Genomic DNA, 14649 nt, shown 5'->3' on the forward strand with positions numbered 1-14649 from the left:
GGGTGCCCTGGCTCATGGCCCCCTCCCCTTGACCCCGGCCCCCTCCCCCCAACCATGCTGCCCCGGCTGCCCCAGGCCGATGGCCCCTTCCCCCCTCCCACACTCCCCTGGATGCCCCGGGCCCACAGCCCCCTCCCCCTGACCGCGGCCCCCTCCCCCCAACCGCAGCCCCCTACCCCCAACCATGTTGCCCCGTGTGCCCACGGCCCCCTCCCGCCTGACCACACTCCCCCCGGGTGCCCCAGGCCCATGGCCCCTCCCCCCTCTCCCTGACCTGCCTGTCTGTGGACGTTCCTCTCATTTTCAGTTGAGAGGCAGCTGAGGGAAGTCCTTATTTGCCTGGTCTTTGGAACCAGACTGTTGGGTTTCAGCCATCCCAATCCCACCTGTCACTGTGTGACCTTGACATGTTATTTGACCTTCTGGGCCTTGGTTTCCCAGTCTGCAAACCGGGGATACTAATACCTCCCTCATGACTGTGAGGATGGAATGATTGTGTGAACCATTTGCAACAGTGTCTGTGGATAGCAGGAGCTAGGTGAGCACCGGACTGGGCACCTGGCCGAGCTCCCCAGCAAGGGCAGGTGTGCAGGAAGTCAGGAGCTGGGCACCTTATCCTTGAGCCTCAGAGACACAGCCAGGTTGTTCTTGGTGTTTTAGGCCAGACTGAGTATCTTCCCTGTGGGGCAGAAAGGATTGATCCCCAATATAGGGACATTTCCACCCCACAAAACATGTACCTGAGTTGTTTCACCAGCAGGCAGGTAGCGCCGGAAATAGAGATAAAATCTGATAGACGCCTGGGATTGGAATGAAACCTTGGATCATCTGATAGGAATTTCCATGTCTTCTGTTAGGGGTTGTTAATTCAACATTACTGTGAGAGAGAAGGCGTAGGGTTGGTGACCAAGAAAGTGTAATTTCCTATGGGAGCGCAACCTTTCCATTATTCTTTATGGCAAAGAAAGCTGTAATTGGCCATCCTTTAATGCATAGAGTAAAACCTGTTAAATTAGGATTTTTCTTTAGATTGCTCCTTAAGCCTTTAAAAAAATAATTTGCCATTTGTGTTCAATGCAAGTCAGTACTGTATCACTTTATATAAATCGAAGCTTAATCACTAAACACAGTGTGCACTCCAGAACATGCAGTTTGTTCACACATGCTGTTCTTGCTCTGGGTGTTTCTGGAATGCTGAGGCTGGCATGTCTTTGGTTCTGAAGGCCCCGCAGCCTGCTCAATAATGGAGTGTCCGTGTGGGACCGTGGAGCAGAGGGGGTGTGTGTGTGTTGATGGTTGGATTAGATTAACTTCCAGAAACTACTTTAGGCTTTGTCCCAGGTACTGTCTAAAAATATTGATAGGAAGGAGTTCAAATGTGGGGTTATAAAGATAAAAACATTAAAAAGTGTGACTATAACTCAGGTGAATGTAATGTAACTCCAAACCTTGTGTTCAAGATTTAAAAGTTATGTATTAAAAGTCACCTTTAAACTGTAGAAATTATTCAACATATACAGAAATAAAGCAGCATTTGAAGATGTGAGGTTATATACTGCTCTTAGGAATTAGGTTAACAGTGGTACTGAGGAGTTCTTGCCTGCGTGGGATGTGGAGGGCAGCAGAGTGCACACGCTGGACGTGGGGATGGTCTGCTGTCATCGTGCTGGCCCCCATCACTTACTGTCCCCAAGTTAGATGCAGCCACCAGCTCCCAAGAGAGCTGCTAGCTTCCTAAGAGCTGTGGCCGGTGCCAGGCCTGGCCATTACCCATCACCCACAATACGGAGAAACACTTGGCATACTACCCAATCATTTTTTGACTTTATAAATTTAATGAATCAAAGTAAAGGCAAAATATCTTTTAATTCCCAAGGTAGAGCTGCAGGTACCCAAAGTTCCTGAGCCCCATCTTGAACTCAGTAGGATGTCGTCAGCTCCTTTAAGTCTGCTGTGGAATCACAGGAGGTGTGACCTTTGTGTGTCCACACCCTGCAAACCCGTCATGGTGGGATTCTCTCTTTTCTGGATCCATTTCTACGAGCGAAGTCAAGGAGTGGAGGCCGGTGAGCCCTGGCGCTCTGTGTCCACGCTGGGCAGTGCTGGCGGTGCTGACGGGCGCCCTACCCGAGCTCCAGCCGCAGGGCGAGCGGGATGAGCAGGGCCAGCAGGGCGAGCGGGCCGGGCGCGGGGCGCGGGGCGCGGGCTGCAGCCTTGAGCTCAATGCCCGGCAGGGGCTGGCCTGCCGACGAGTTGCCGTCCCGGGTCGGGGTCGGGGCGGGGGCCGGGGCGGGGGCGGGGGCCGGGGCGGGGGCCGGGGTCGGGGTGGGCGCGGTGTCGGGGGGCTCCATGCGGGTGTGCGCGGACAGGAGCAGGGTCACCAGCAGCAGCAGGAGTAGCGCGGGCGCGGGCTGGGTCGCCATTCTCCAGCGCTGGGGCCGCGTCTCCTTGCCGGTGCTGGTCGTAGTGGCTGCCGCCCGGCAGATCCACTCTGCGCAGTCCTCTCAGGGTCCTGTCCCGTGAGGTCTGGTCCGCTGCTGGCGGTTAACGGTCGGCTCCCGGGATCCCGCCCCGCGCGCCCTCACGCCCGCGCGCCGCCGAAGGTGCGGAGCGCGCACCGCCGCAGGTGCCTGGTGCGCCGGGGCCTCCTCCGCGCGGGGCCTCCTCCGCGCAGCGCCCGGTGCGCCGGGCCCCAGGCGGCGCCTCGCCCGGCCGCGGAGCTGCTAAGCGGGGGCTCCGGGCACGTCCCTGGCATGTTACCACCATTCTCCAAATCCCTGGGTTCAGGGGTTTCCGGGGACTTCGGAAACCTTACCTCCTGCAGTATGCACACGGAGCTTTTGTGTTAAAAACCTTGAGATTATGGTATCTTTTTCTTAAATATGCCTGTGATGTAGCTAAAACATTTTTTTGTTAATGCTTCTCCAAAGTTTTACTCATGTACAACATTTACTTCCTGGACTGCAGTTTGAAAGGATAACTTATTTCTCAAGTAAACCGGGGACTCTTGATTTTGGAAGTTATGAACTCAGCCATCTTCAGAGATGTAAAATTTTCTCCCCAAGCAGAACTCTTGTGAAAATTTCCAAATTCTATATACTGAATATATACACATTTGAATTTTTAAATTTTATTTATTTATTTTATTTATCTTTTTAAATAACTCTCCACCCAGTGTGGGGCTCGAGCTCATGACCCCAAGATCACGAGTCACACGCTCGACCAACTGAGCCAGCAGGCGCCCCAGACTCTGAGTGTTTGCATGCCCTTGTGAGCCAGAGTCTGCTGACTGTCCTACAGGAGGGACCCCTGGAGACGCTGTGGGGGGTCCTCGCAGCCCACGTGGGCTTTGCTAGACCTGGCTTATTTATTTCTAAGCACAGACTGAGCATGCATTTTGCTTATTTCTATTCTAAAGAATTGTTAGTATATCTTCCTTACTCGGATTTGGCCTCTACATGCAGTCAACTCAAGGGTTTAAAATAATTCTACGTATTTTTAAATTATAAAAGTATGCATATCTTTGGAAATAAGTATGTAAGCACTTTAAAATGAAAGGTTTAGGCTTCCCCCCCATCCCAGTCACTGCAGTAGCCCCTTCCATAAGACCACTTGGTCAGTAGCCAGGGGAAGTCCATTTCCTTAGAACAAATTTGGTGCTGTATCAGAAGTAGGAAGACGGATTCAGGGTGGTTAAAAGCTAGGTTAAACTAGCTTCTTCCATAAGTATATTTTTCAAATGTGTAACTAACTGCATGCTTCATGAAAGAGCATATAAAAAATAAAAAGCAAGGGCTCCTTTCTAGGGCCCAGCAGGACGTGCCCAAGGTGGGCCTGGAGCACCAGGTCGAGCCAGAAAGGAGGTGCTCAAAAGCAAAGCACAGCCCCCACCCTGATGGGCATCAGAGGGACGCAGAAGCCACCTGAAGGGGCTCCTGGTGGCCAGAGCTGGACCAGTCCCAGCAACAGAGTGAAGTCCTGTTGGATTATAGCCCACAGTATAAAATAAATACCCACGAGTCCATACGGACATCCATAAATGATTCACTCATGCGCTGATGCGGAAACGGTATTTATCTCCTCCTCCGAAGAGAATCCCGCAGTGTCTGCTCAGCCGCTCCGTCCTCGGGGAGCGGAGCGCACCTCCCCACTCCTTAGGTGTGGGCTGGGCGTGGCGACTCCCTTCCCCGGGGGACAGGGCAGGAAAGGGAAGGAGCCACATGGGGTGGGGACACCGGGGAGACACACCTCTGCCAGGTGACCACGGCCAACATGAGCAGTGGGACAAGTCATGCTGACGGCAGGCACCTGGGCCGGATGGGATGAGAGGGTCACTTCCCTGTGTGGTCTTCCCCCTGACAACCGCTGACCCCAGTCCACTCATGAGAAACCACATCATGCTAATCCCAACGAGGGGCATCCCCCAAACGCCTGACTGGTCCTCCTCCCAACGAGGGACATCCCCCAAATGCCTGACTGGTCCTCCTCCCAACGAGGGGCATCCCCCCAAACGCCTGACTGGTCCTCCTCCCAACGGTCAGGGTCATCAGAGAAACTGTCTCGGCCAAGAGGAGATGTAAAGGGACATGATCAGTGTCATGCGGTGTCCTGGACAGGATCCTGGGACAGAAGGGGGACGTTAGGGGAAACTGAGGAAATCTGAACACTTAGTTAATAATAACATGTTAATATCGGTTTGTTAATTGTAACAAATGTACCATACCGATGTGAGATGCGTATAAAGGGGAAACTCAGTGTGAGTATGTGGGAAACCTTTTTACTGTCATCTCACTTTTTTTTTTTAAATCTAAAATGGTTTTAAAAAATAAAGTCTATTTTTAAAAAATGTGTTTTAAAAAGCTAATAATTCCTTAGAAGCTCCTTTTGTGTTCTCATCCTCTGCCCTAAGTATCATTGACTTTTGTGTTAATTGTTTCCTTGGTTTTCTTTGTAGATTTATCACATTCGTTATTCTCAACAGCATATCCTTTGGTTTTGCCAGCATGTACTCCACTCAGCAGGAAAGGGTCATATTGCCAGGGAGGCCCCTGGGTGAGGCTGGGGTCATAGTGATGTGATGTCCAGGGACTTCACTTGCAGAGGTCCCTCCTGGCCAGTGTCTTCACACGTTTTACATCTTTCAAGAGTGAGATCTTTTAACTTGAGTCACCAGGACTGCTCCTCCTTGTCCACCCGCTTCTCTCTTGCACATCCCCTGTTCCAGGAGGCCTTGGACGGCCTTGGGCTTCTTTGTGAGCTGGCTGAGAGGAAGTCACATTGGGTTGCATTTAGTTTGGGTTTAACGGGATACATATATGTGGGTGTGGTCACAGTCTTCTGGGAAGACTTAGGTGCTGCCTGGGTGTGGTAAGCTTGGATTCTGTAGTTGTCCCATGCAGTGGGGGGCGTAAAGGAGCAGGGCCAGAGGAGAGGGGCCGTTGCCCACTGCATCTGTTTACCTTGGGACCTCTGGGGGAGAGTTAGACTCCAGAAAGAAGAGGGAAGATAGGGCAGGGGCCGGCCCCGACTGCTGCTGGGAGACGGGAGTGGGGGTGGGAGGATGGGCCAGGAATGGAGGTGTTCTCAGGGAGGGGGTTCTCCAAGAGCTTTGAGATGAAACTCCTGTCCAGCTGGCTAGCAGCCAGCTCCAGCAAAGTTGAGTTGGTCTGTTTGGCCCAGGTGGACAGACACAGTGTTGCAGGGGACACTAAAAGGGTCTTGAAGCAGAGGAAGTATCAGGAGTGGCAAGTGGGGGTTTTGGGAGCAGGGCCCCTGCCTTGCAGTGGTGGGCAGCCCATGGGGTTGGAAGTGCCACCTGCTGTCCTGGTGAGCTCCCAGCAGCCAGCCTGGGGGTCCTGGCTCAGCACGCTGCTCCATACCCGTCCTGCAAGTCTTCTTGAAGTGACGGCTGGCCGCAAGGGGTCGTGGTGTTTATGACGTTAATGCAAAGTTGGCATTTTTCCTTGGGGGAAATAGTCCTGGATGAAGTCCGAACCTGCTGAGTGCTGGGTTGGATAACAGGGTTAGCGTGGAAACCAAGAGAGGTGAAAACAAAGAGACGTGATGTGGGGTGCTGGGTTCACTTCTGAAGTGATTTTCTGTTATGTTTTAGATGCATCTTTGATCCTTTGCTTTTTTGATATTTGACTTTGTCACTTGTGATTTTTTAGAGAAGATCTGGTTTCATTTTGGGCTTTTAAGTATGATAAAAGAGATAGATGGCATGATTTCTCCATTTTCTTCAGATGCCCCCTTGAAGCCTCAGTGGTTCTCAGGTCACAATTAACTGAACATATTTTGAATGAGACAACCCCTAAGAGTTAGGCGTAAGGAAGTGTGGAGTTGTTTTGAACATGCAGATAAAAGCATGCTAACAGTGTGTTGTTCCTGTGCTTGCTCATAGACTTACTTTGCACGAGTGTGCACACGTGGGTTGTAGGCGTGTTTCAAGAACTGGGCTTCGAGCAAGTGTATGGCACCCTGGGAAGGTGCGGGACCTGAAATCCTGGCTCGCCTGTCTACCAAGTGCCAAGAAACCCACCACATCCAGGCTTTTGAACTTGGGTGAGTTTTCTCTCTACGGCATGCCCGTATCTAGGAATTCTGGCTGAGATCAGCCTCTTTGGTGTTTGGTCTGGTTTGCTCGTGATCCTGTGTCTTTGTTCTGTGAAACAGCTGTGGACAAAGATCAACAATCTGACATGGAAATTCTTTTGTGAGAAAGGAGCTACCTTGCTGTCATTTCATGTTGATGACGTTGTTCTTAGATTCTCAAGTGTTATCAATAGGATTTCAAGCTTTCAGAGCTGTTTGCTTTTGTTTCTTTCTTTTCCACGGTGGCATGGACTCCTTTGTCTTTATTGCAGTTGTTTCCTGTGACGGAGACCTTACTACATTCCTTGGTTTTCAGTAGGTCCCTTTCTTCATTTGCCTAGGATGCCTGCTGCTTTTAAAGCCCTTTAATGATATTTAACCAGGCTCTCTGTGTGCAGTGTGGGTTGTGGTCATGTTCATTGTTGCAGCCTAGACTAATAGAAATAAGAGTCTGTCAGTAACTAATCATTCTAAATGTGTTCATTATTGTTGCTCCCAAACCATCCTAACCGTGTGGGCCAGAGACAAGTGTGCGTAGATGTGCATACCATGATACCTAGATTGAATTTCCCAGATGTGAGTCTCCATGGTAAAGCCAGGGAGAGCTGGGGGAAGCCACAGGCCTTGGGTATGTTTGCTGTCCCCCTTTTCTCTTAGTCTCCTAAAAGTGAGTTAGGAATTAGTCAAAACAACAAATTAATAAAAAATGAATTTTCCCAGCAACATAAGAAAAGTTTAGCATGCTTTACTTATACAAAGCCTGTTTAGTGCTGTCTGAAGTCGGTTAGGGTCCTTCTGGCAGAAGGTACTCCAAGCCAGGGAGGAGCAGGATGGAAGGCATCCCTTGCGAGTGAGAGGACGTGGCTGAAGATGCAGTAGATACGATACGTGATTGTTGGGATACTGAAGTAATGAAATAGGAGTTGGATATGTATTTCCTATTTATTTCAAGTTTTAATAAAAAAGTAACATTTAGAAATCCAAAAATCTCTTTTTTAGGACCCACAAGTGTCAGTCATTCAGTTTGTTTTAGATGGAAGTTCTGTTTTTCTCTATGAAAAAGTCTTATCCAAGGTTTAAACATGAGCCAGAAGGGTGAAGAAGATGTATTTGAGGATGAAGCCGACAGAGTAAATTCTGGTGCTAATCTGTCCTCTTCACAGCAGGGGGAGGTGCTGGGTGCATGGGCCCCAGGGGAGGGAGATGCAGAAGTTGCACAAAACACAGATGTGCAGTTTCATTAAAGATTATAAGGGGGATCCTAATGTTCTTACCAGCCAGGTTGAGGACAGGACAAGAGAAAACACAGGCATAAAATTTGGAATAGAATAGGTAAAATGATGTTTGCAGGATCCTCAGGGAGCCCCTTCTATGGCGGTATGCTGGCCCATACAGTAGCCACCGTGTGGGAGGGCACAGCCTCAGAATCCGTGATTTAAAAAACCCACATCATAAAAATTCGCCAAGGTGGCAGAAATAAACATGTAACATACAAACATCCCTGTAACTTAGTATTCACAGAGGATACTGTAGAGGAGGTGGCCCGTTCAGAGTAGCTACAAAAATGATCCCATAGTCAGGAATGAATGTGGTAAGAAAGGTTCAAAACCTAAGTGAAGACCATTCTAAAAACTCTTGAGATGACACAGAAGTAGCCTCGAGCAGATGGAAGGGCATGCCCTATTCGTGGTTAGGGTGTCACAGCATCCTTACGATGGCACTTCTCCGTGGGGCTAATGTGCAGAATTCATGTGATTCCAATAAAAATATGAATGCAACAAGAGTCACTAGTTTCCCTCGGGCTGGACATATCGATTCTAAAACGGACACAGAAAAACAAGCACGCATGGAGACCTAGAAACTCAGAAGAGAAGGGGCTGAGAAAAGGTGCATAGCCTACCAGACATTAAAATGCAGCGGAGAGCCTCTCCGTGTGAGATCGCGTGGTCATGACGTGACCAGTGCCGTAGGGGGCTCAGAAAGAAGCCCAAATCCGGACGGACGTGTCGTCTGTGATTAGGGTGGTATCTCAGATTGCCGGGTCATGAGGGACTTCTGAAGAAGTGATTTGGGGACAGTTGAGCACCATTGTGTGAAAGACATTGGATTTCTGCCTTACACCATGTGCAAGAATAAGCTCCAAATGGATCAGAGAGCTAAATGTGGAAGGTGAAACTATTCAAGTGTGAGACAGAAACACAGCTGAATATAACCTAAGTGTTGGGCAAGGCTTGTCAAAGTAGAACTCAAAACTCAGGTTCAACAGAAGAAAAGATGGTCGAAATGGACTCCATTAAAAAAATACCGCCAACAGTGGAAACCTGCCCGAGTGAAACAAAACAACAAAATGTGAGTAAAGTCGGAAGACAGAAGGATCAACTTTTTCAAAGAGAAAAATCTTTGCAACGTATATCATAAATATTTAAAAACCGTGGAGAAGAAAAAGCCCAAAATCCTGTAGGAAAATAGGGGAAGGCAGGTATGCGTCACCCCGCGCACTCTCACGCAGCGACGGCGCCCCAGCGTCACGGGGTGCTGGCTTTGCTCGTCACCTCGGCGGGAGTAAGCTGTCAGCAGTGTCCATACGTCACCGGCGTGGTGAGGCAGACGAAGCAGTTCCGCAGAGCCTGGAAGCTTCCGGTGGTTCGTTTCTGAGCTTGCTGTCGGGCGGTATACTTTGAAATGGGCTTGAGAGCAATGCGGCAGCTCTGTCTCTAGGCTGTGGCTACTAAGCACATCGAGTCGGTGGGTTCTCGGGAACCTGCCGGACGCCCTTTTAGCTCCGTCTCTGGGTCCTGTGGTTACTCTGGGCTGTTCTCCTTTCCTCCAAGCCCACGCCTCATCCCCACACTTAGGGATTGTTCGGTGTGCGGGTGTCTGCTTGGCTGCCCTTTTCTTGTGGTGTGTCTGTGTGCGGACCCAGTTTGCCTGGAAGGGGTCTGAGACAGGGGAGTGCCCAGGGAGGGGGCGGCGCCTCGTCTGCGGGCTGCGTGGCTGTGGACCCCTGTGCCTGCACAGCCGGGTGACTCGGTGGAGCCCACCCTTCGGTGGCCGGACGAGCTCTGTGCTCACGGCGCTGAGAATGTTGGCGTCATGAGGCTCGAGTCTGTCTTGGGGATCTGAGCTGAAGAAGTCAGAGGGAGAAGAGGAAAGACATGCAGAGGAGGACTTGGAGACCAGCAGAGCTTCCCGAAGCGCAGAACCTCTGCTCTGGGCTGTGCGGGCACCTTCCGTTCCTGAACCACAGGCCTGGCCCTCCCACCACCGCGTCACAACAAACACCCTCTGTTGACAGGAGACTGCATTCTCTGCCCCTGGGTTTTTGTTAAAGGCTGAATTGTTGTTTTGATTGAAGACTAGTTGTGTAGTTCCCAGTGTGGGTCTAAGACCACACGGTCTTTCCTCTGCTTGGTGCCTTCAGGGGTGATGACGCAGACCGAGCGCCAGTTCTGCTTCTGGTCCTCGTGTACCCAGCGGGGCAGGAGCGGTGGGTCCCAGGCCAAGGCCTTCCGGGCCAGGAAGTGCTCACTCACTCCGTGGTGGTGGGCAGGAGGGCCCGTGTCAGCCCTGCTGGCTGCTAGGGGGGCTCCCGAGGCACTGGTTCTCAGTTGGGTTGGGGAGCAGCTTCGCCTCAGGCAGGTCTCAGCCATGGGATAGCAGCCACCCTGCGTAATGAGACTGCGCCAGGTGCAGGAGCGGTCAGGAGAGGGCGACGGGGCCGCCACGTGGTGTGGAGCCTGAGGCTTCACTGGCCCCTTCCACATAGCCCGCTCTGGGTTTGCTCACTCTGACTACCAGGATCCCCTGCCGTCCCCTTCCCTGATTGCCACGAGCCCCCTTCTCTGCTGACCACGTCCCGTTTTGGAGGATGTATTTGTGCATGGGAGAAAGGCATTTTCTTTCTGTATTACATCTGAACTAATTTAGGTGCATTAGGGGCCTGGCTGGAGAGAACGTGCCTCTCCGTCCTCCACCGTGGCTCTTACGTACAACAAAGCATTTCAGAGAAGAGTCTACACCTGAGCTCTCGCTCTGCCCGTTTCATACTCAGCCTGTTGCCACGGGCGGCCCCCCGTGATGGCTGTGGTACCCTGAGCCTTGCCTCAGTCTGGTGGTGTGTGTGGCCCACCTTCTCGCCCCCTCGAGCCTTTCTTGGGCGTGTTCTTCTGTTACAAATTGCATGCTTGTCACAGAGCGTTCAGACAAAGAGACAAGAAAAAGTGATGAGAGCAGTCGTCTCCTCACTCGGATGACCTCCGTAACCACGCTGGGTGGTGCCTGCCGCGTGTACACACGTGCACTCATGCACAAAGGCGCCACTGGGTACGGGGGTCACCCTGGGCGCTTGCTTGTTCTCTGCAGCCCCAGGGAGTGAGCACTGCTGACCCCTCGCGGAAGAGATGGGGAACCGAGGCCACAGACGAAGCTGCTGCCCAAGATGCGCGGCTGTCGTGGTGCTGGCGCCTGGTCAGTCCCCTGGTCAGGGGCTCTGGAGTTCACGTGGGAGCCACTAGTCTGCCCAGCTGCCTCCCGTGAGCGTGGGCAGGGCTGTGCGCGCGCGTGGGCGTGCATGCTGCCGCCCTCACCTGTGAGCGGCTTCCCGTCTGGGGAGCTGTTTCGGGGGCCCCCCTCTGGACGCGGTGTTGATCGCGCCGTCCACGGCGCTCTCCCTCCGCTCCTGGCTGTGGGCGCCCTCCGGGCGCGTCCCTGACAGTCCGTGAAGGGTGAGCGCGTGACCACAGTGTTTTCAACCCTGTCGTGCACGTTTTGGGTGTTTCCAGGTTTGCTAATGTTTTCGCTGCACGTGATAGAAAAGCCAACACAAACTAGCTTTAAGTAAAAATACTGTGTTTACTCCTGAAACTTTGCATTGGATTTCCACAGTAGATCATTGCAGGAATGAGATTGTCAATATGTGGTTTTCAGCTCTACTGTGAGGAGTTTTTCTCTCTTTTTTGTTCTGTCTTTATTAGGGTGTTTGGGGAAAGCAGAGCGTAGCTGGGGAGGCCTGCCACCTAGTCCTGTCTCAGCTGAAAGTCAGATGTGAGCATATACTTTTACCCCACAGCCCTTCCTCCAAGAAGCTCACACTTCTTTTATTTTTAACTTTAGCTTTCTGTTCTGTTAGCTTGTTCAGGGAGAAGAGGAGCTCAAATTAGTTTGCTTTGTATTTATTTTTACTTGACCTTTTCATTTCTAAATTTTGAGAAGAAAATGTGAGATTCTTTTCCCTGCATAATTTTCTTCTGAAGGTGGTGAAGTTAACCCCAGGGTAGCATGTCTAGCATTTTCCATTCATGAAACAAACTTTCAAATGTTAATCTGTTTACTCTATGAAATAATTATTAATTTCTTTCTCAACTAATTTGGAAAATGGTGCAGGTGTATCCCAAGTAATGGTTGTGTTTCCAGCCAGTCCGGCAGGTTTTCAAGACCGAGGGGGTGGGTGGGGGGTGTGTGGGGGTCGTTTTTTCCGAGAACCAGGTGAGGCAGGAGTGCAGAGAATTTGTTCACTATTTGGTTTTTATTCATTTTTTTCTTCAAGAATTGAACTAAATACTTGTCACTGACGGGAACCTATTTGAATTCCTAGGAGATTAAACTCTTCGCCGGTAGCAGCTTGAGGACTAATCCTGGTACACCCAAGCCCACGCGCGTCCCTGTAGAAGTTCTGATTCGGAGGTTGCCAGCCCTGATTGTAGAAGTTCTGAGAGTCAGGAGGTTGCCAGCCCTGATTGTGCCTTTAGTATTTCTAGATACAGTTGTTGTCAGGATTCGTTTTATTTTGAATAAGTAAAGCATACAATTTAATAACAGAAGGCCACGCCCAGGAAAGGCTCAAGGGGGAGAAGGTGGGCCCCACACACCACTCCCCGGGACCTGTGCTTATTTATTCTGAATAAGCCATTGTTTTTAAAAGGTAATAAAGAAACATATTAAATCTCATATGAAGTGTTTCAAAACAGATTCCTCTCAGGCTTCATAAAAGCGAGCTGTGCATCCGCCTCTATTCCCCAGCGGGTGCTTGTGTGTGCGCCGCTGAGGTCTCTGTTTCCACATCTGGCACCTGCGACACCCTCTGCTTCCCACGCTTCCCGCCCAGCGGCGGTGGCTCGGACAGCGCTCGGTGGTGTAACTACCGCCGAGGAGCATCGCACGGAGTTCAGATGTGCCCTCACCGTCAGTGAGTTGTCCCAGAGCACGCTTCTACGGAGCTTCCGCCCAGGACAAACCGCGGGGTGCGGCCGGCGCCCAGACCCTCCCGCCGGCCTGGCCTCTGGGTGACAGGTGTGCATCCGAGCACCCGACCTGCAGCTCTGGGCCGTAGGCCTGCCTGCCTGCTTGTTGGTTTTAACTTTTTTGTATAAATACAAAGAAAGCGTTTTTGTGTCTCTTCTCTTTTGTTCGGGATTGTATCTGAGAGGCTCGGTCTGGTGTGGGGGTTTTTAGTGTTGTGTAAAAAATGTTTGCCCACATCGTCCGTTCACTCATCCTTCTGATGGCGGATATTTATCATCTGGGGCCGTTATGAGTAAAACCATGGTGACCATTCTGATACACGTGTTTTGATAGAGAAGCGCCAGTCTTCCTGGGCTTGGGCCCTAGGTGGGCATACTCGAACATCCGTAGGTGTTCCACTCTCTCCACACTCCCCGCCCCCCCGGGGCATTGGCAGTCTTCATCATTTCTGCCTTTTTAATCTTTACTATTCTCAAAGGTGCTCTGTGGTATTTCCCTGCGGTTTTAATTTTCATTCCCCTGATGGCTGATGACGTCGAGCACTTCTTTCATGTGTTTAGTGATCATTTGGACTTTCTTTTCTCCCTCCCTCCCTCCCTTCCTTCTTTTTTTTTTTTTTTAAGATTTTATTTGAGAGAGAATGAGCAGGAGGGGCAGAAGGAGAATCTCAAGCAGACTCCTCACTGAGCACGAGCCCGACACAAGCTCGATCCCAGGACCCTGAGATCATGACCTGAGCCAAAACCAAGAATCGGACGCCTAACTGACAGAGCCATCCAGGTGCCCCTGGACTTTCTTTTGATTGCCAGTTAAAGTGCGCAGCTCACACTTCTCTCCCCGGGGAAGAAAATGGGGGTGGGGGTCAGGGCTCTCTGCCACAGCTCTTGTCACACCTACATCTTTTCTTAAAAACAAGCAAACCTTTGTTTCCCTTGTAACTTAAAGAAATTGGCTCATCGTTTCTGAGTTCTGTCTCAGGTGTCTTTTCTGGAGTTGCCAGTTTTGGTTTTACGAAAGGCATGAATACTTGATAGCCTTACTATACGCGTGGCCAGTTCCCTGGAGATACACGGAAGCTTCTGGCAGAGCCTTGCCTTCTCTGTGCTTCTGGGGCTCCGTCTAGTGCTCTCCTCTTACTCCCTGGGCCGTCTGGGCGCGGGCCGGGACCAGCTCGCAAGCCCTGATCTCAAGTTTATCTCCAAGCGCAGCTGCTCTGGGAGATACTCCTTCTGTTCTAAATGCAGCTGGGTGGAAATAAGAGGTGAGGGGACCTGGGTCCCCGAATATCTCTTGGTTGGTCCACCTGGGGTGAAGTGGGGAGTTGGGTAGCCAGCAGTACTCTGTAGACCCTCACTTTCCCCTCTGGTCTGGGGACACAGGCTTGTGTTAAAGTAGGTGGCCAGGAAGTTTACTGCTCAGATGGGGACACTTTTGAGAGCCAAGGGCCTGCGGTTAGGAATTTCCACAGATGGCATGGTGAACTGGATGTCCTGGGCCCATGGGGTGATGATCCCAGAATTGCCATCCCAAAGGCCCAGAGGATCACCAGGAGGTTGAAAGATGAACTGTGAGTTGTAAGGGGTCCTGTGTGTCCCCGTGCCACAGCCCAGGGGGGACGCTCGGGGGTCCTGTGTGTCCCCATGCCACAGCCCAGAGGGGACGCTCGGGGGTCCTGTGTGTCCCCGTGCCACAGTCCAGAGGGGACCCTTGGGGTCCTGTGTGTCCCCATGCCACAGTCCGGGGCGGATGCTTGGGGGTCCTATGTGTCCCGTGCCACAGCCCAGAGGGGACGCTCGGAGGTCCCGTGTGTCCCCG

The 14649-nt window shown here is 51.5% G+C and overlaps 1 protein-coding gene across 5 annotated transcripts in view; it reads left to right on the forward strand.

Moving 5' to 3' along the window:
* ADARB1 (adenosine deaminase RNA specific B1) overlaps window positions 1-14649 on the forward strand; it is a 130695-nt gene that overhangs the window by 23266 nt on the left and 92780 nt on the right. The window contains exon 2 of one of the 5 annotated variants that reach the window (XM_032392502.1): window positions 6404-6564. The exons of 1 other annotated variant lie outside the window; for it this stretch is intronic. The gene's annotated coding sequence lies outside the window, so the exon portion shown is untranslated. Of the gene's footprint in view, window positions 1-5637; window positions 6565-13595; window positions 13615-14649 lie in introns of those variants that run through there. 3 more of the 5 variants (XM_032392495.1, XM_032392499.1, XM_032392498.1) reach the window with 3 other exon arrangements.

Source organism: Phoca vitulina, unplaced genomic scaffold, assembly GCF_004348235.1.
Source record: "Phoca vitulina isolate PV1807 unplaced genomic scaffold, GSC_HSeal_1.0 scaffold68, whole genome shotgun sequence".
NCBI lineage: Eukaryota > Metazoa > Chordata > Mammalia > Carnivora > Phocidae > Phoca > Phoca vitulina.